Genomic DNA, 22,009 nt, shown 5'->3' with positions numbered 1-22,009 from the left:
CTTTGCGTGTTTGATCTTTTTTTGTAATGAACACCTGCTGATTTCGGAAATATCATAAATTCAACCTTTAAAAACATCAGTTCCTTCAAATTTAAATAGAATAACCTAACAATCCAAAAAAAAAAAAAAATTAGGGTTAAAATTGCATTTCCAAAATCAATTGATACTCACTATGAAAATGACAAAACGTTTGGGGGTTAAACTGTGTTCTGAAACCAACGAACACTCACTACAAAAAAAGACAAAACACAAGCGATTTTCTGGTTTTTCCAATATAATAACTTAATTTACAATATAATTAGATAATATTTTAGTTAAGAAATCGTTGAATAAATCATTTAATCTGCATTTAAAACAGATTCCACCTGAAACCTAGACTTATGAAGGATCTAATAATTTAATTCAATCTAATTTAATAACCTCTCAAGTGTTCTTGGCTGAAGAGAGATTTAATTAATTAATTACATCTCACAAGTTACTTCAATTAGAATTCATATGAACTTTTAGTGAGCATTACTTTGAAAATTGAGCTTAATTTAATTAATTAATCATAATCTTTGCTTAATTCAAGATGACATTGCATTAAATTATTTAATTAAGTTAATCCTCTAATTATTAACCGACTTCTGTCTAATCGCTGATTCTCACGAATTAAAAACATTGGCTTCCACCCATATTCTTATAAAGGCTATGCTTTATATTGGTTAATTTGATTTAATCTCATTTTATTTTATTAAAATTCGATAATATTCATTTATTTTTGGTTTGTGGTAATTTCGGGGTTCCTGTTTTTTTTTTTTTTTTTTTTTTTTTCTTTCCAAGTTTATATATAAAGCTAAAATGATATAATTACCTTTTGATTGTTAAATACACAGACCAAAAGACAAATTTTTAAATTGTTGATTTTTAGGCTTCTTGTTAATTTACCATAATATCCTTCTTCAGTTAAAGTTAATGGACGGATTTTTAAGAACAATAATGCCACAGACACTGATAATTTGCATCAAATTTTTGTAACGACGTACGTGGCATCTGGTCAAACACGGTCACGTTAGAGACAACACACGTCTTCTGTGAATGAAAGACCGTCCAAAAATTATGGATGCCCGTTCATATTTAATGAATGATCGTTCATCACAAATGGATGAGTGTCCATGAAAATAACAATAGACTCATGTCCATATTATTTAGACGAGAGTCTATTTAATATGGACGGGTGTCCACCTCATATGGACGCTTGTCCATAAAATTTTAAAAACAAAATAATGGACACCAATAGTAGCTCACAAGTTCTTCCCTGCTTTTGGTTGGAAAAAAACTTGAATATCTGATCCCAGAAACACTTATCAAGAGATGGAGTATTTAATCTCACTATATTCTTGAATTTTTTCTGTTCTTGCTTGTTTCAAGAAAGCATATCTTCCTCACCCATTTTATCAATTTTTCATGTGTGAAAAGCTGAAGACAGTTCAAGTTTCAGTCTGTACATTTTCTTAGCAATAAGAAATCTAACACATTCAATAGATGCTACGATCTGGCAACCACACGAATCTTGTCTTCCCTTTTCGATATGATCCTTTTCAATTAAAAATCTATGTTCTACCTTTTTCCAGTGGCCAAACCCGAGTCCCCAACCACTTAGCGTCACTTTCAGAAGGCACACCAGTCCATTTTGGAACTTCAGCTTGAAAACCTGGTCCTATAGGAATCATTTTCTCAACTCTTTTTTTTCTTCATTTTCTCACAAACCCCTATCCAGAGAGAAGAGCTGATTTTTGTGTTGGAGCAAGAAGCCTCTCTTTCTCTCTCTCAAATTCAACTCTTAACATGAAGGCGGAGCAAGACCCTATAACTCATCTAGAGGAGATGTTGAACTAATTACAATAGCCAAGAAGAAGAACAAGAAAAGAAAGAGAGACAAACCACTAATTTTAGATGGACACCCGTCCATATAATATGGATAGGCGTCCATATAATATGGACAGACGTTCATTATTTTATTTTTAAAATTTTATGGACGGTCGTTCATTCATGAAAAACGTGTGTTGTCTCCAACGTAGTCGCATATTACTGGATGCCATGTACATTTTTTTCTCAAAGTTTTTGGGTGGAAATTTGTCGTGCACTCTTTTTTTTTTTTTTTCTTTTTTTTTTTTTTTTTGGTTACCAGGGGTGGCCAAGTTGTAGGGGTTTGCTCCTCCTATGGTCTCATATTTGAATCACAAGTACGATTACTAATATTGTTAGCCCCGGACCACAGGGCTTGCCTTGTTTCGAAAGTAGGGTTGGGGGACTTCTCATGCACTCTAACCTTTAATCTATACATTAAAATAATTTCAAGACTTTTACATCAAAGACAGACAAAATATGTGACATAGAAATGCTTGACAAAAAAAAGGGCTTGATGAGTCGCACAAATAGTGGGAGAAACCATGTGAATGGGATTAGCTTGCAATAATTTTAAAGGGAGAAATAGAATGTGGGTTTGTCTTGTTGTTAGTCGGTGCAGAAGAAATAAATATATGTGGTTGCCATAAATATGAATTAGTTGTTGGAATTTTAATGCCTTAGGACATGTCTTCGTTGTCATTTTCTTTATTATGGGTTGTATTTTTTTTTTTTTCTTTTCTTTTAATTTTAAATTGTAGATTCCTATTTATGATTACGGGTCAAATTTTTTGGATATGGTTTCTAAATATTTGCATAATATTTTATTTAAAAAATCTTCAATATTAATTGCAAGGATACATCAGTCATACAACAAACGACCCAATAAATTTATGTTGTTATTATATTTTCTTCTCTTTCATTGATATTTATATTTGTTGTTATTAAATTTAATTTCTATATACCATAAATGTACTAGTTTGTGGTACTAGTATTACGAGGACATTGTAATACCATAAAGTTTCTCAAATTTGATGGATTTATTTAGAATGGTGTAGATAGGAAATATATATATAGGGTTTATTTCTTATACCCTTTTTGGGATTTTTTTTTTTTAATATATAAAGCATATCAAAATTAGGTTTTTGAAAGCTATCAAAACCCCCCATAATTGTTAAATGAGTAAACCATTTTTTCTTGGCCAAATAATGTCTTAATGACACTTTCTTACCCATAAACTTTTAAAATACTACTTTATTACCCAAATTTATATTTTGTTTCCAATTCCGACATTATTGCGGCCCCACACTACCATTATTCTCTTCCCTAATCATCAATTCTCAAACCCTACTTCTATCGACCCCGCTAATCGCCAGCAATCGAGTGATTAGGGGTTTGCGTAGTTGACCCTCCCAAGTCAAATTCTGATCAATCTCAATCACCAAAATCTAACATTTCACCACCAAAAAACTTATTGGTCTCCCCTCTTCAAAAGCCCCAATAGCTTGGACCTAGTTTGGTCTCTGTTTGCCGTTAGAATATAAATTTGGATAATAAAGTGATATTTTAAAAGTATGTGAATCCATTATTTGAGTGGGAAAAAGTCATTAACTCATTTTTAAATATCCTTCTTAAATTATTAGAAATCTCCCTGCCTAAAGGGGTTTTTTTTTTAATAATTTCCAAAAACCTAGAGTGCCCTAAGATTAAACATGCTATGAAATAAACTCTTTAAATAAATTATTTAATAAATTTTAAGAAAACATATTAGTTTAGTTTATATACTTTTAATTTTTAGATATAATCCTAGAAGATATATCAAATTATTTATTTATATATCACTTAGTTATTTTGGTAAAGATAAAGATATATATTTTTATACCCAAACACCCATCATTTGATAAATAAAATATAATCCATATTGAGCATATATTTTCATAGGGTAGTTGAGTGTATTTAATTGTATCAATAATTCAAAATAGTTTAATTTGTTATTTTTAATTATTATTTCAAGGAAAATCTCAATCATATTAATTAAAATAGTAATGAAATATAATTGTCATATATATATATATATATATAGTGTGTGTGTGTGTATGAGGTTGGCTATGCTTTTGGAAAGTATAGGTTACTTTTCTAAATCTAGAAGTTTTTAATTATAATAATACTTTGAACTTTCAACTTAGAGGTCCAAAAGAGAGATTCATTGTGCTTTGACTTCACAATCCTCCGACAATCAAACTGAAAAGAAAAAAAAAAAAAAAAAAAAAAACACTCCTAACTTCTCTTACAATTTTTTATATTGTCGAGCTTTAAAGATACGAAGAAATTCTACAAGAAAAAAATATAAGGGTTAAATGAACAAAGGACGTGACAAATCTTATCTATCAAGAGAAATCATATTGTAAAGAAAAACGACAACGAATATATAAAGAAGCAAATCTCACCCATTTTTTCTTGTTTCTTTTTTTATTCGTTATTCTTTTATATAACAAAAACTTTTGTTATGAATTTTTTTCATTGTTCTCTTATAACTTCTGACATCACAACTTATCATGGTTAGCTCATGAATGGTAGATATGACCCATACAACAGACATAACTCATTTTATAAGCTAACCAATGACGAATTGTCACGTTAGGGTATAGGAAAAAGTTGTGAAATTAAGTTGTGTGCGTTTGGTTAAATATTTCTATTCATATTCCCGATCCTATTCCCCAAATATTGTTTGGCACATTATTTGAGAAATATTAGTGTATTTTTTTAATTACTTTTAGACCCTTTAAGTTTATTAATTTCACTAAATATCTCCAAAAAAAAGTTTAAAAATTAGCAAAAACCCCCCACCCACCAACTTGCCAGATTCCAACAACCATTGTCGGTGGTAGTCGAAATCTGTCACAACAGTGAATAACCGTCAAAACTGGCCGTTTATTCATCGATCTAGTTTTTTTCGGCCAGATCTACGTCAGCCACGGCCATCACGACGACCAAATCTTGGTCATCGTTGATCGAAAATGATGACTTATCTTTGGCCGTCAGATATGGACCTTTGGCGCCGTCGACGGCCACATTTGGCCTTAGATCTGGCCTTTTCCGGCCAGATCCAACCATATCGACATGTTGCACCACCGTCAACTGGCCAGAAAATTGAGTTACGACACATATCGTGGATCTGTGTCGTAACTTAATTTTCTGGCCAGATTCCGCGGTGGTGGCCAGAATATGACTTGCGGGTGGTGGTGTTTTTGTCATTTTATATATTAGAGTGTTTAATTAAATTAGCAAACCTGGAGTTTTTTATAAATTTTTTAAATTTTACCTCGTAATACTCCCTTATTCAACTATCCAATATTATTCTCAAAATCCTATCCAAAATAATAAATTAAACGCACCCAATATTACTCAATAAATATGATGATGTGGCATCAATAATTAAATTAAATTCAAATCCGTAAAAATAAAATAATGAAACCAATTAGTCACCGACCCAATTTTAAGAGTTGACCCTTTACGCACAAGACCACTTAAGTGTACGGCTTCTTCAAACCTAATATTTTTTTAGATGTTTGACGTGTATTTTGGTTCTATAACTGTTTAATATATATAATAATTGATTAACCATTATAATTACTATAATTAGTAACATAAGTCATTCATGAATGGTAATAAATATTATTTATTACATGTTGTGTTAGTAAATTAGTGTTTGGTATAGAAAATCAAGTATTTCCCAAGTCATTTATATAATATTTGGATTTTAAAATGAAAAATAAAATTTTCCATGTTGCTTTAGTAAAATTTGAATTGTGATTTAGTAATAACAAATGGGTTTTTATTATTGGGCAAAATTTTATGGATCTACACAAGGGTGATTTTATAATAAGTCAATATTAAATTAATCGTGGTAAGTTATGTTGTTTGTGGAGAATTTATTAATTAATTTAATTATCATCATAATAATCTAACAATTTTATAAATATATTGTCATATTATATTTTTATAATTTGGATTTAATTCATAATAAAAATTTACATGTTGCTGGTAACATTTTGTAGTCATCTTAATAACAAATGGTTTTTCTTTTTTTTTTATTTTTTGTTATTGGGCAAGTAATTATGTAGGATTTAAAAAGATTAGTTTTATAATAAGTCAATATTGCCATGGTGAGTTGGGAAATTAAATTAAGTAATTAATTATCATAACAATCAAACATTGTATAAAACATTTACCATGTGTGTGTTTTAAAAAACATTTTCATATCGAAGACGAAATTCATGATTATTGATCAACTCACTCGTGACTTGTGTAACTTAGATAGTTTGGCGAAATGGGTAGTGTAAATACAACGATTTCATGTTCGATTTTCTCATCTAAGCATCTACGATTAAGTAAGGAGACATGGTGGGTGTTGCTGAGTCGGTTTTGTCTCGAAAATAGTCGAGGTGCACGTAAATGGTCCAGACACTTGTACAAAAAAAAAAACCATTATTGATCTATTGTTATATGTTAATTGATATATTATTTCGTTATATATTATTTGAGTTATGAAACAAATATGAAAAGTAATATAATAATATTTTTTAAATACTTTAAATAAAAGGATAATTATTTAAATTATAAGATATGATATCCATTATAATTTTGAAATTTCAGATGTTTTGAATAGAATAAATAATCTATTGTGGTGTATTTATCATAAAGAAATTACAAATTATAAAACTGTATATTAATTAATTAAGTAATAATTTCCACCCTTTCATAATACTAAAGGGACACATTAGGCAATTTTCTAAATTCTATAAGGCAGGCGAAGGAAGGTGCAGTGCTATAGTCACAAGTGACGTAGATTCAAACGACACTGACATGCTATTTGTTGGACTTTCCGCTCTGCTTTTTTGTCGGTCATGGGTCCGTCCAATGACAACCAGTCACCAGACCACAAATAATTAAAACAGAGAAAGGGTTTCCGTCACGGTTCTGTGACTCAAGTCCTACAATAGTCAAATCTAATGATACTACACCGTCGTTTCCTCACTTTGTCCGTTGATGTCGACCGTACGGACGTGACGTGAACTGTGACCATTACGACAATGGTCCCACAGGAAAGAGCTTAGAAACCGCAGGGTTAAAAAGGAAATCTAACTGTTAATTGAGTGGAATCTCTAAGGGCATTCAAATCATAAAAAATTACAAAATTACAATTTTGCCACAACTTATGTTGATCGGTTGAGAAAGTAAGACATATGTAGTGTAGTTGATTTTGACATACAATTTGAGTATTGTTTAATGTTTAGGTTAGAAATAGTCAATATATGTATATGAGTGGGCACTTTCTTAGTTAATGCTTGTCTGCTCAAAGATTATATTCACATCTTTTATTGATTGATAATTTATATTATATATTATTATATTTTTTGTTAATGGTATTTTAGGGTTAATTTGTCGCACCTCAACTATCTTTTAGATTTTGTTAAACATTATAAGTCAATAAAAGGATAAATCACAAATATAATTGATGACCATTTTAAGGACTCAAAACAAACCTCTAGATAACCCACTTACATGGTTAAGAGCTTTGTCTTCTGTCACAGGGTTAGTGGTTATAAAATTGAATTTCTCATACACTTTTTAAGAACAAGATAAATAAATTGAAATTTCTATATAATAAAACATTAAAAAAAAAAGATATTGAATTTATTAACTTAAAATATAATTATATTATCTAAAATTTGATACTTTTCTTCACCTAAATTATTTTGATGATTAAGTTACTATTATTAAAAGTTTTAATAATTTGTTTTTCCAAATTATGGTAATGGACCATGTTGGGGTACTACTACCACATTTAAATATGAACTAAATTAAAAATAATTATATTCCTAGTACAATAAGATATATTATATGTGTCAAAAGAAAAGTTTTTGAAAAATTTGATCGGGTTTCCTAAGTCTCAAGTGTTTCTCATTTTTTTTTAAACCGTTAAATATTTTTAAATATATATATATATATAAATACATCAACCACTCTCACTAAGACTTTATTGTTCTCACCAACGAAAAGGGCATTTTTAACATTTCACATCGTTTGGCCTAATAATTGAAGGGGGCGTGCCTATGAATCTTACGATGTAGGTGAAGGTGTGAGAAATATGAAAGACATGGACTTGTCTTTTGACGCGTGGCAAAATGCACGTGTCAAAACAGCAGCATCTTTAAATTCTTCAAACCAGGCACATGGCACAGACATGAACCGGTCACAGACTGTAATAGCATGACTTTCGATATTTTGTGCAAACATGTCAAAAATAAGACTCCTTAACTAAACTTGACTTCCCTTATTACCATGTACAAATCACATTAATAATCCATTAATAAGTTAGGTTTATCACAAAAACAGTTATTTATTTATTTTTAATATCAAAATCCTGCACATAATTTTGTCTCAATTTTATCTTTAAAAATAATTTAAAATTTAAAGTTTATTTTCAGGGTTTATACATCTCTCTCCTCGAGGGTTGAGGAAATTAGAAATAAATACACCCATACATTTCGGATAGTGACAATACATCCAAAATATTGAATTTTTTTCCATAAAAACTATATAATACCCTCTGTCTATTTATGTATTCTTTTCAATTTAACTGAAGTATTTTATAAAAAATGAAGAAATAAAAGTGAAAAGAATTTGAAACTTTGGTTTGAAAAGACTTTAGTATCCTTCACCTTATATACTTTCAATTCCTTTTTATTTTTTTCATCTTTTAGTATGTATTTAATTAAATTTATTTATTTACTTATAGTTTATCATTTAATTACTATTTTATATAGTTAAATAAAAATTGAAGAAATGAAAATTGAAAAGATAAATAATTAGCCAGGGGTATAATGTAAAGTAATCAATTCTTGGGGGCCTTTCCTTTCCGAAACCCTTGGGTGTATTCTTATTTAATTCGTTCAAACGCAGAGGAGAAAATTCTTTCTCTCTCTCTTTCTCTCACAACTCCTCTCTCTCTCTCTCTCTCTCTCTCTCTATCTCTGAACTCAAACTCTCATAGAGTTAGATTAACTTTAGGATTCTTCTCAATCTTGTGTCTCTCTCTTTTCACACACTGTGTGAGAAGAAAGAAGAAAAGCAGAAAAAAACAGGAAGAGAAACATACCCTTAATGGCAGATGCCACAAAGCACCTGTCCTCCATTAATGGAGGAGGAGTTAAAGGATTACAGACCTCAAAAGCCTCTTCTCCCTCTTGAAAACCGAAGAAGTCTCGCTTTTGCATATGGTTTCATGTTTGTTTTTGTTGGTTTCACTGTTTTCTTGGCCTTTAATCCCTCTTCGTCCTCCTCTTCCTCCCTCTCTTTCTCTATATTTTCAGTGTCAGTTCCATCGCTTCAAGTTGAATTCTTCTCTCTCCTTCAAGCTCTATAGATCTCAGTTCTCTTCTGTTTCTCTATACTTTTTCCCCAATTTCTCTTCTTTCTTCTCCAAAACAAGTCATGTTCAACCCCAAAACTTGTTAACTCTACCAGATCAATAACACAAACCACTGTGAATCATCAATCTCCTAATATAAACCACACTCAAAGTTTAGATTTTTCATCTCCTCAAATAAAGTCTTGCATGCAAATCAAACTTCAATTGCCAATAACAACCCTCAACTGTAAAAACACCACGCAGAGTTCTCACTTTCTAATAAAGATCAAAATTTGAAGCCAAATCAGACCACTTTAGCAGTGCCCCCGCACCAAAGGCTCCATTACCTTCTAATCAAACGACAACAAAAGTTCAAGATCATTCAAGTCCAAGTCCTACTCCATTGGTGAAGCCTAAGCCTCGAGATCAAATTACACAGCATCTCCAAAACAACAAGGCAATGGGAGTAGTTCAAGACGGTGGTGGTGAAACAAGGGATGAGAGTTGATGGAGAGTTTAATGAATTGTGTTTTGTTTGATGGGGAGTGGGTTGAGGATCATTCTATTCCTCTTTATAAACCAGGCTCTTGTTCTTTCATGATGAGCAATTAATTGTGTTCTTAATGGTAGACCTGATAAACTCTTTCAGCATTCAAATGGAACCTAAAGGCTGCACTTTGCCAAGGTATTGTCCATAATTTAAATCCTTTATGGTAATTAAACTTTGTGATAGTTTATGGTTTGTTTGATTGGTTTGTTTAATGAGATCAGGGAGGTTGAATCTTTGATTTTAGTAGTAATTTTTAATAGGGTTGTTGAGCTTTGCCATTAATCTATGAATGTTGTATATGGAAGGTTGAATGGGAGCCTATTGTGAATTGTTAGAGGGAGAGGCTTGTTTTTGTCGGTGATTCATTGAATAGGAATATGGGAATCTCTTGTTTGCATACTAAGAAACGCGGCGAGAGATCCGAAGAAGGTTTTCGAAGCTCATGAAGACACCATTTTCGCGGTGAAGCTTCGTATTCGTTCATTTCACAAGTATGCTATTGATTGATCTATTGAACTTGTTTGTGTAGTTCATATGTGTTTTTGATGCCCATAATTTAGTTTAGTTTCTTTTGTTGGACAGATTATACCTTCTCTGTGGAGTTTTTTGTATCTCCTTCCTAGTTCAGAATGGGAAATGCCTGAAAAAAACGGATCAACGAAGGAGACACTTAGCGCCGACCTAGTCGGGAGGTCTTCTGATCATATAAAACCGCGGATATCATCATCTTCAACACTGGACACTGGTGGACACATGAAAAAACCTCGAAAGGGTTGTTGTTGATTACTTCGATTCTTGTATGGTGACCTTTGTTCTCGTAATTAACTAAAATGATGAGCGAAATTTGCAGGAAAGATTATTACCAAGAAGGTAGCCATGTGTATGGTGAACTTAATGTTTCTGAGGCATTCCGGAAAGCTTTAACAACATGGCGCGATGGGTCGACGCCAATGTAAATACGGGGAATCTATGGTTTTCTTCAGGGGTTTATTCTGACTCCCATTTAGGTAACTCAACCATCCAAACTGTTTACGAATTCTTGTTTTTTGTATTGGAATCGTTTTTTAACATTGCTTTGTCTCAGCAGGGGGGACAATGGAATTCAGGGACGGTGCCAGCGAGACTGAGCCGATCAAGAATGTGCATATCTAAAGCCATATCCCCCAAGATGCTGGTGCTGGAGAAGTACTTAGAGGGATGAAAAATCACGTCCCCCTACTTAAACATCACCCGATTGACTGATTACCGAAAGATGTCACCCATCAATCTATAGGAAACAAAACCTATCCAAAGAGAAAAAGATCGCCGTTGATGTTCCAGGACTGCAGCCATTGGTGTCTTCCAGGGTGCCGGACGCCTGGAATGAGCTTTTCTATGCTGAACTCTTGATCAAGAGAATAAGATGCAGCAACCATCAGATCAGAAGAAGAGATAGGTAAAAATTAAAAAAAAAAAAAAAAAAAAAAAAAACCTCCACTAAATTTGAGTTGCTTAAGTTATAATTTAATCTTCTATTAATTAGTAAAATCATACATTTCGTATAGGTTTTTTTTTTTTTTTTTTTGTGAATTGTAGAACAAAAAACTTAGATCCATGAATTTTTGTTTCTTTATAATTATGAGAAATTCAAGGCAAAAATGCAACAATGTAATAATTCTTTTTGTTTATAAATATTCTTTAGATTCAAGGCATTGAGGATTATATTTCCATTTATTTAGTTTTTTTGTTATTCATAATCGAAACTATAAGTGCGATCCATCTGTAGTGCCAGATATCTATGATAGCCCAGATATATAGTGCTTAGATGTTAGGCGAATTGAGAATATTATGATAGTGCATGTTTTTATGTTCGATTCTTTATTTGAGATCCATGATTCAAGTGGAGGGAGGTTGGGCAGCGTAAGCTTGTTCACCATCGTAGTACCCATATATGTGTTCTAATTCAGTGTGAGACTTTGATCTCACATTAAAAACTTATTGCTAAAAAATTGCCAATTTATTTAGTGGAGTGGTTTAGCATTAGTTTAATGTAATTTTCTTTTTTAGTGGTCAAATTATTGAAGATGGACCACCAATGGGGCTTTTGTGAACATTATAATATTAAAAAAAAAAAAAAAAGTGTTTAGGTTAGCCACTTTGTCTTTTTCTCACTTGGTCACATGGGATGTTTGCAACAAATCAAGCATTTTTTTAATCAACTTTTTGTTTGTTATTGTGTGAGTAATCTTTATCTAATATTGAAATCTTTTGTTTTCTTCTTTTTGTGTTGGTGATTGCTATGTCTTGGTCACGAGATTGAAAGCTACTTGTTGGCTCATGAAAATCTTAAAAATAGAGCCTAAAACCCTTATTACGCACCAAATTATTGAGCCTATGTACCTTATATTCCATCTAATGATAATAATATATATATATAATTTGAAGATAATATATTTTTATTTATAATATTTTAAAAAATAAATATTCCTATATGATATTTAATACTAGGAGATGGGGTTTTTTTTATAAAAAGTTCCCATTTTATTAATTTACATTTCTAACTAGTTGTTAAATCATTATTATATTTTATTATTGGTATATTTTTGGCATGATAATGTGATAATATTATTTGAAGATACTATAAGTGATATATTTTTTGTGATATTATATATTGTATCGCAGATGTTGGGATACAAAGTTCAGAGTATTATCTCTTTTATACATATCTAAAAATAATGTAAATTGTCTTTATGGTAGGGATTATTAGTGGGCGGATCACCGAATAAACTAACCCTAATAGTAGGAAAAAAAAAAAAAAAACATAACATTTACAAATATAAAGGTGATATGATATGCTTACGTATTAAAAGAGTTTTTTTTTTTTTTTTTTTCATCCGAAACTACCACTCAAGACAATGAGGTACGTTTCGGTTTTTGGTTGATCTAAACGTACATACGGAAATTTAAAGAAAAAATCGTATCCTCCTATACCGTATTAGTTTCAAGATTGAATCGAACGAAAAGATTGGTTCTTAAGGTTTAGTTAATCGTTTTTTTTGATATTTTGAAAGGAGTTTAATAAAAAAATATAAAAATTATAGTTTCAAGGGTTTTTAAAAAAAGACAAAAAAATCAGCGTTCGGTTAATAAACCAAGAATAAAAAATCGTACCTACCATACCGTATGGTTTTTAGAGAAAAACCGAATATTTTTTGTGACTAGATACCTATCATATTGTATATTATACCAAACCATTCGATTCCATGGTTTAGTACAATCACGGCATTTTTGTCCGCTCATATTGTAGTCTTGTAGCAAATCTTGGTACAAATGTTGGTTTTAGGACAATACATGGCTGGACTAAATGCAGCCCAATGACAGTTTGTCCATTAGTAATACTCTTCAGTAGTCCACTAGCCCTAAGAGAAAATTCAGTTTGGCCCATCACATTGTGCCCAACCCACCTCACAGATTTTTTCTCTCGCTTTGGGCCAAAATCTACTATGAAACAATATTGGTATTTTTTGGTAATCTTACGTGTAACAGAAAAAGCATAGTTGTTAGTATCCCCGATCGCGATACATATCCTATGATACGATTCGACATAGGTCAACAACGATACGTATTGAGAGTGTATCCTAACCTTCGATACGTTATAGATATCTTATGATACATACGTAACTGTTTGTATCCTTAAAAATATATATACAAATCGATACGAATTATTTATTTGGGCCAAGGTCTAAAAAAATTTAGGTCGAATCTGGGTCACCAACCCGGTTCACTAAAATCTGCCCAAATTTACTCATTTTGCATGGAGAAAGTGAAAGAAGATGTGTTGCTCATTTTGCATAATAATAATAAATACAAGTGAGTTATAAATATTGACATTGATCTTGAAATGATATAATGGTTAGAAGAAATGATATAAATTCTTATTTTTGATTATGTAATACCATAATTTAAAGTCAATAATCACCACAAAATTTGTTAATTAATCATGGGATGATATTATTTTTAGAAAAATTTTGTTATTTATTAATTTTTTTGAAAAAGGCGTATCCTGTAATACGATACATACGCGATATAATTCGAAAAATTAGGTTTTTGATACACATTTGACAACCATGGTAAAAAAGATCTTGTTATATGTGATAATTAGAATTAAAATATAGTCAATTTTTAAAATTAGAATCACGTTCAAAGATTTTTTAGTGGTTTTGAAGTGCAATGATTCATTTAACCCACCCATGGATAGCCTAATGGTAAGGGTGAACCAAGGGGGTTGGAGATAGATATATCACAATCCTAGGTTTGATTCTTTGTTGAGCGTATGTAGTATTTTTGCTCATGATTTACCTGGAGGGCTATGACAGTGGATTGATGTGGGATAGCTTCCTTGGAATTAGTCGAAGTGCACGTAAGTTAGCCCGGACACCTCAATTATTAAAAAAAAAAAAAAAAAAAAAAGTGATGGTGGTGTTTTGTGGTGGTTGTGGTGATGATTTTGACATGGTGTTGGTTAGGTGGTGGAGGTGGCCTTGGTGTAGGGTTGTGATGCCGATGAGGTAGGTCTTGTTGCTTTGATTTGTTAGGTGTTTTATGGATTTTGTGTTGAGTTGTTGCCTCGGTTTTTTATTAAGGGTTGTATGGTGGTTTGCTTGTATTTGTGGGGAAGGGTGGGGTTGGGGGTTTAATATTTTTCTTCTCATTTTTTTTTTTGTTTTTAAATGGAAAATGAGTAAAAAGATAAATTTATCCTTTGTCAATCACGGAATTTGTAACGGCATTAGTTTTAGGGGTTGTGTCTAACTAATAATCAAAACATTAAGAGTGGTTCTTTTATAGTACACCCAAACTCAGTATCTAAGGGGGTGTTTGTCTAAGTTTATAAGTTAGTCAAACTAGCTTATAAGTTCTAAAATTAAGCTGAACTGTTTGTTTATAACTTTTTTGAAGCAAAAATAAAAAATAAAAAAAAAGTTGGGGGAGGTATTTTTTTTTATTTTATTTTATTATAAGCTAGTTTGACAAAGTATAATACCATATTATCCTTGTTTAATTTTAAAATTCCATAATGTTCCCTTGTTTAATATAGTACATTTTTTAGTTATTTTATAATAAAATGTACTTATAAGCTATATTTTACCAAACACGTCAACTACTTATCAGTCACTTATAAGTACTTTAACCAAATACGTAATTACTTAAAATTTCAAATGCTTATAAGCTAATTTTCATAAGCTCAGACAAACACCCCCTAAATTTCAATTTTTGAAACCTTAGGTGTGGTTATTGCAATCACGGAAGAAGCTTTTGACCGTATACATTTTTTGAACTTATTTAAAGTAAGAAAATGTCAAAAATATCTCCATTATAGTTTCTTTTATATTAAATACTTTTTATTTTTAGTAACTTAAAATTAGGAAACTCTTTGACATCCATCCGACTAAATAATTAACAAATTTTTCATTATAAAAACTCAATTTTCATGAGAATTACTTCGATAAACTTTTGTTTTAGAAACTCAACTTGAAGCATAACCAAACAACCCTAAAAATGAGTTCATTTTCCTTCAATGATTTGTAAGTTTCTAATTTAGTTTAGCGTTCAAAAATTAATTCTAAAAAACACATCTTCCATTTTTATAAAAAAAATAAAAACATATATACGTACTTGAGCTTCAATTGAACAAACATCAGTATGAACTTAACATGTTTTATAGTCACAAAAAGAATAATTTTTATCGTCATAAATTTATTTTTGAATTTTATGCAGGATTTTCTTTTAAAAAATTATAAGATATGATATCCATTATAATTTGAAATTCAGATGTTGAATAGATAAAATAATCTATGTGTTGTATATTATCTTAAAAGAAATTACAAATTATAAAAACTGTATATTAATTAATTAAGTAATAATTTCCACCCTTTCATAATACTAAAGGGACACATTAGGCAATTTTCTCAAATTCTATTAAGGCAGGCGAAGGAAGGTGCAGTGCTATAGTCACAAGTAGCGTAGATTCAAACGGCATGACGACTGCTATTGTTGGACTTTCCGCTCTGCTTTTTTGGTCATGGGTCCGTCCAATGACAACCAGTCACAGACCACAAATATATTAAAACAGAGAAGGGTTTCCGTCAGGTTCTGTGACTCAAGTCTACCAATAGTCAAAATCTCATGAGATCTACACCGTCGGTTTCCTCACTTTGTCCGTTGATGTCGACCGTACGGACGTGACGTGAACTGTGACCATTAACGACAATGGTCCCACATGGAAAGAGCTTAGAAACCGCAGGGTAACAAAGGAAATCTATCTGTTAATTAAGTGGAATCTCTAAGGGCATTCAAATCATAAAAAATTACAAAAATTACAATTTTGCCACTACTTAATTGTGAATCGGTTGAGAAAGTAAGACTATGATAGTGTAGTTGATTTTGACATACATTTGAGTATTGTTTAATGTTTAGGTTAGAAATAGTCAATAATGATAATGCAGTGGGACACTTTTAGTTAATGCTTGTCTACTCAAGAATATATACATCTTTTATTGATTTATAATTTGATATATATTTATTTTTTGTAATTGGTATTTTAGGGGTAATTAGTGCGTACCTCAACTAAATTTTAGATTTTGTTGAACACCTATAAGTCAATAAATAAGGTAAATCACAAATGAATGTGACCATTTTATAGGACTCAAACACAAAACATCTAGATAACCCACTTAGATGGTTAAAGTCTTTGTCTTCTGATCACAGGGTTAGTGGTTAATAAAATTGAAATTTCTCATACACTTTTTAAGAAACAAGATAAAATAAATGAAATTCTTCTATAATATAAAACATTAAAAAAAAAAGATATTGAATTTATAACTTAAAATATAATTAATTATTCTAAAATTTGATATCTTTTCTTCACCTAAAATATTTCAATGATTAAGTTACTATTATAAAAGTTTTATAATTTGTTTTTCCAAATTATGGTAATGGACCATGTTGGTGTACTACTACACATTTAAATTGAAACTAAATTAAAAAATAAATGATTATTTCCTAGTACAATAAGATATATTATAGTGTCAAAAGAAAAAGTTTTTGAAATAATTTGATCGGGCTTATCCTAAGTCTCAAGTGGTTCTCTCATTTTTTTTTAAACGTAAATATTTTTAAATATATATATAATTATTAATACATCAACTAACACTCTCACTAAGACTTTATTGTTCTCAGTTCTCACCAACGTAAAAGGGCATTTTTAACATTTCACATCGTTTGGACCTAATAATTGAAGGGGCGGTGCCTATGAATCTATGACGGTAGGTGAAGGTGTGAAGAAATATGAGAAGACATGGAACTTGTCTTTGACGCGTGGCAAAATGGCAGTGTCAAAACAGCAGCATCTTTAAATTCTTCAAACCAGGACATGGCACAAGACATGAACCTGGTCCCAGACTGCAATAGTAGTGGCACTTTCGATATTTTGTGCAAAAACATGGTCAAAAATAAGACTCCTTAACTAAACTTGACTTCCCTTACTACCATACAAAATCACCCATTATATTCAATTAATAAGTTAGTTTTATCACAAAAAACAGTATTTATTATTTTTAAGAATCAAAATCCAAACACATAATTTTGTCTCAATTTATCTTTAAAATAATTTTTAATTTAAAAGTTTATTTTCAGGGTTTATAACATTCTCCTCCTCGAGGGTTGAGGAAATTAGAAATTACAACCCATACATTTGGATAGTGACAAATACTCCAAAATATTGAATTTTTTTCCCATAAAAACTATATAATACCCTCTGTCTATTTATGTATTCTTTTCAATTTTTAACTGAAGTATTTATATAAAAAATGAAGAAATAAAAAGTGAAAAGAATTTGAAACTTTGGTTTGAAAAGACTTTAGTATCCTTCACCTTATAATACTTTCAATTCCCTTTTTACTTTTTTCATCTTTTAGTATATTTTAATTAAATTTATTTATTTTACTTATAGTTTATCATTTAAAATTACTATTTTATATAGTAAAATAAAAATTGAAGAAATGAAAATTGAAAAGATAAATAATTAGCCAAGGGGTATAATGTAAAGTAATCAATTTCTTGGGGGCCTTGGTACTTTCCGAAACCCTTGGGTGTATTCTTATTTAATTCGTTCAAACGCAGAGGAGAAAATTCTTTCTCTATCTCTTTCTCTCACAAATCTCTCTCTCTCTCTCTCTCTTCTCTCTCTCTCTCTTATCTCTGAAAAAACTCTCAATAGAGTTAGATTAATTTAGGAGTTCTTCTCAATCTTGTCTCTCTCTTTTCACACACTGTGAGGAGAAGAAGAAGAAGAAGCAGAAAAAAACAGGAAGAGAAACATAACCCTTAATGGCAGATGCCACAAAGCACCTGTCCTCCATTAATGGGGGAGGAGTTAAAGGGATACAGACTCAAAAGCCTCTTTCCCTCTTGAAAACCAGAAGAAGTCTCGCTTTGCATATGGTTTCATTTGTTTGTTTTGTTGGTTTCACTGTTTTCTTGGCCTTAAACCCTTCGTCTCCTCTTCTCCTCTCTTTCTCTATATTTTCAGTGTCAGTTCCATCGCTTCTTCAAGTTCAATCTTTCTCATTTCTTAAGCTCTTATAGATCTCAGTTCTCTTCTGTTTCTCTTACTTTTTCCCAACATTTCTTCTTCTTCTTCTCTCCAAAACAAGTTCATGTTTAACCCCAAAACTTGTTTAACTCTACCAGATCTAATAACACAACCACTGTGAATCATCAATCTCCTAATATAAACCACACTCAAAGTTTAGATTTTTCATCTCCTCAAAATAAAGTCTTGCATGCAAATCAAACTTCAATTGCCAATAAACAACCCTCAACTGTAAAAAACACCACGCAGAGTTCTCAACTTTCTAATAAAGATCAAAATTTGAAGCCAAATCAGACCACTTTAGCAGTGGCCCCCGCACCAAAGGCTCCATTACCTTCTAATCAAACGACAACAAAAAGTTCAAATCAAGTTCAAGTCCAAGTCCTACTCCATTGGTGAAGCTAAGCCTCGGTATCAAATTACACGCATCTCCAAAACAACAAGGCAATGGGAGTAGTTCAGAGACGGTGGTGGTGAAACAAGGGATTGAGAGTCTGATGGAGAGTTTAATGAATTGTGATTTGTTTGATGGGGAGTGGGTTGAGGATCATTCTATCCTCTTTATAAACCAGGCTCTTGTCTTTCATTGATGAGCAATTTAATTGTGTTCTTAATGGTAGACCTGATAAACTCTTTCAGCAATTCAAATGGAAGCCTAAAGGCTGCACTTTGCCAAGGTATTGTCCATAATTTTAATCTTTATGGTAATTAAACTTTGTCGATTAGTTTATGGTTGTGTTGACTGGTTTGTTTAATGAGATCAGGGAGGTTAATCTTTGATTTTAGTAGTAATTTTTCAATAGGGTTGTTGAGCTTTGCATTAATCTATGAATTGTTGTATTGGAAGGTTGAATGGGAGCCATAGTTGGAATTGTTAAGAGGGAAGAGGCTGTTTTTGTCGGTGATCATTGAATAGGAATATGTGGGAATCTCTTGTTTGCATACTAAGAAACCGGCGAGAGATCCGAAGAAGGTTTTCGAAGCTCATGGAAGACACCATTTTCGCGGTGAAGCTTCGTATTCGTTCATTTTCAAAGTATGCTATTGATTCTATTGAACTTGTTTGTGTAGTTCATATGGTTTTTGATGCCCATAATTTAGTTTAAGTTTCTTTTGTTGGACAGGATTAAACTTCTCTGTGGAGTTTTTTGTATTCCTCCTAGTTCAAGAATGGGAAATGCCTGAAAAAAACGGATCAACGAAGGAGACTAGGCTCGACCTAGTCGGGAGGTCTTCTGATCAATATAAAACCGCGGATATCATCATCTTCAACACTGGACCTGGTGGACACATGAGAAAACCTCGAAAGGGTGTGTGTTTGATACTTCGATTCTTGTAGTGGGACCTTTGTTCTCGTGAATTAACTAAATGATGAGCGAAATTGCAGGAAAGATTATTACCAAGAAGGTAGCCATGTGTATGGTGAACTTAATGTTCTTGAGGCATTCCGGAAGACTTAACAACATGGGCGAGATGGGTCGACGCCAATGTAAATACGGGGAAACTATGGTTTTCTTCAGGGGTTATTCTGACTCCCATTTTAGGTAACTTCAACATCCAAACTGTTTACGAATTCTTGTTTTTCGTATTGGAATCGTTTTTAAACATTGCTTTGTCTCAATGCAGTGGTGGACAATGGAATCAGGAGGAGCCTGTGACAGCGAGACTGAGCCGATCAAGAATGTGACAACTAAAGCCATATCCCCGAAGAGTCTGGTGCTGGAGAAGGTACTTGAGGGATGAAAAATCACGTCACCTACTTAAACATCACCCGATTGACTGATTACCGGAAAGATGGTCACCCATCAATCTATAGGAAACAAAACCTATCCAAAGAAGAAAGAAGTCGCCGTTGATGTTCCAGGACTGCAGCCATTGGTGTCTTCCAGGTGTGCCGGGCCGTGGATGAGCTTTCTTGCTGAACTCTGATCAAAGAGAATAAGATGCAGCAACATCATCAGAATCAGAAGAAGAGATATAGGTAAAAATTAAATTTAAAAAAAAAAAAAACCTCCACCTAAATTGAGTTGCTAGTAAATTTAATCTTCATTAATTAGTAGAAATCATACATATTACGTATAGGTTTTTTTTTCTTTTTTCGTGGAATTGTAGAAACAAAAACTTGCATGAAAAAGATCCATGAATTTTTGTTCTTTTATAAATTATGAGAAATTCAAGAGCAAAAATGCAAACAATGTAATAATTCTTTTTTGTTTATAAATATTCTTTAGTTATTAAGGCATTCGAGGATTATATAATTCCATTTATTTAGTTTTTTTGTTATTCATAATCGAAACTATATAGTGCGACCATCTATGAGTAGCCCAGATATCTAATTAGCTAGTAGGTTAGGGCGAATTGAGAATATTATGGATAGGTGCATGTTTTTATGGTCGATTCTTTATTTGAGCATCCATGATTCAAGTGTGGGGGCCGTGGCAATAGGTTGTTACACTGGTTTCTCTCGAGGATTAGTCGTGAGCGTAAGCTTGTTCGGACATCTTAGTAACCATATATTGTGTTCTAATTCAGGTGTGAGACTTTGATCTTCACATTAAAAAACTTCATTGCTAAAGAAATTGTCAAATTATGTATAGTGGAGTGGTTTAGCATTAGTGTTAATGTAATTTTCTTTTTTAGTGGTCAAAATTAATTGAAGATGGACCGACCAATTGGGGCTTTTGATGAACATTATAAATTAAAAAAAAAAGAAATGGTTTAGGTTAGCCACTTTGTTTTTTCTCACTTGGTCACAGGGATGTTTGACAAATAATCAAGCATTTTTTAATCAACTTTTTGTTTGATTATTGGTGAGTAATCTATCTTAATCTGAAATCTTTGTTTCTTCTTGTTATTGTGTTGGTGATTGCTATGTTGGTCACGAGATTGAAAGCTATCTCGGTGGCTCATGAAAATCTTGAAAAATGGAGCCTAAAACCCTTAAACTCACCAAATATTGAGCCTATGTACCTTATATTCAATCTAATGAATAATATATATATATTATTATATTTGAAGATAAATATATTTAATTTATAATATTTTGAAAATAATAAAATTTCTATGGATATTAATTACTAGGAGATGGGGGTTAATTTATTAAAAAAGTTTCCATTATAAATTTACACGTCTAACTAGTTGTTAAAATCATTATTATATTTTATTGGTATATTTGGGATGAGTAATGTGATAAATATTATTTGAAGATACCGTAAGTGTAATATTTTTTTAATATTAGATATTGTATCGCAGATGTTGGGAATAAAGTTGAGAGGATTATTTGTTTATACATATTATAAAAAATAATGTAATATGTCTTTAAGTAGGGATGATATAGTGTGACGGATCGACTCGAAGACGAAACCCTAAGGCTTCGTTTGGTTCGCTTTTGAAAATATTATTATTAGTATTCCAAAAAAAATAAACAGTAAAATGTCATTATTTTCAAATATTATTTTTTATATTAATTTCTTTTAAATCTCTTAAATTGTTAATTTAACTAAACATTCTCAATTTTTTTTAGAAA

At 31.4% G+C, this 22,009-nt stretch overlaps 2 pseudogenes; both read left to right on the top strand.

Annotated features, from left to right (window-relative positions):
- The first annotated feature begins 9,808 nt into the window (after positions 1-9,808).
- Positions 9,809-11,290, top strand: LOC116114510 (annotated as a pseudogene).
- Positions 11,291-18,218: 6,928 nt separating this feature from the next.
- On the top strand, positions 18,219-20,392 carry LOC116114509 (annotated as a pseudogene).
- The last annotated feature ends 1,617 nt before the right edge of the window (positions 20,393-22,009 follow it).

This window comes from Pistacia vera, unplaced genomic scaffold (assembly GCF_008641045.1).
Source record: "Pistacia vera cultivar Batoury unplaced genomic scaffold, PisVer_v2 Contig712, whole genome shotgun sequence".
NCBI classification, from domain to species: Eukaryota; Viridiplantae; Streptophyta; class Magnoliopsida; order Sapindales; family Anacardiaceae; genus Pistacia; species Pistacia vera.
The sequence above is the reverse complement of the archived record's forward strand: the minus strand, read 5'-3'. Positions and strand labels throughout refer to the sequence as shown.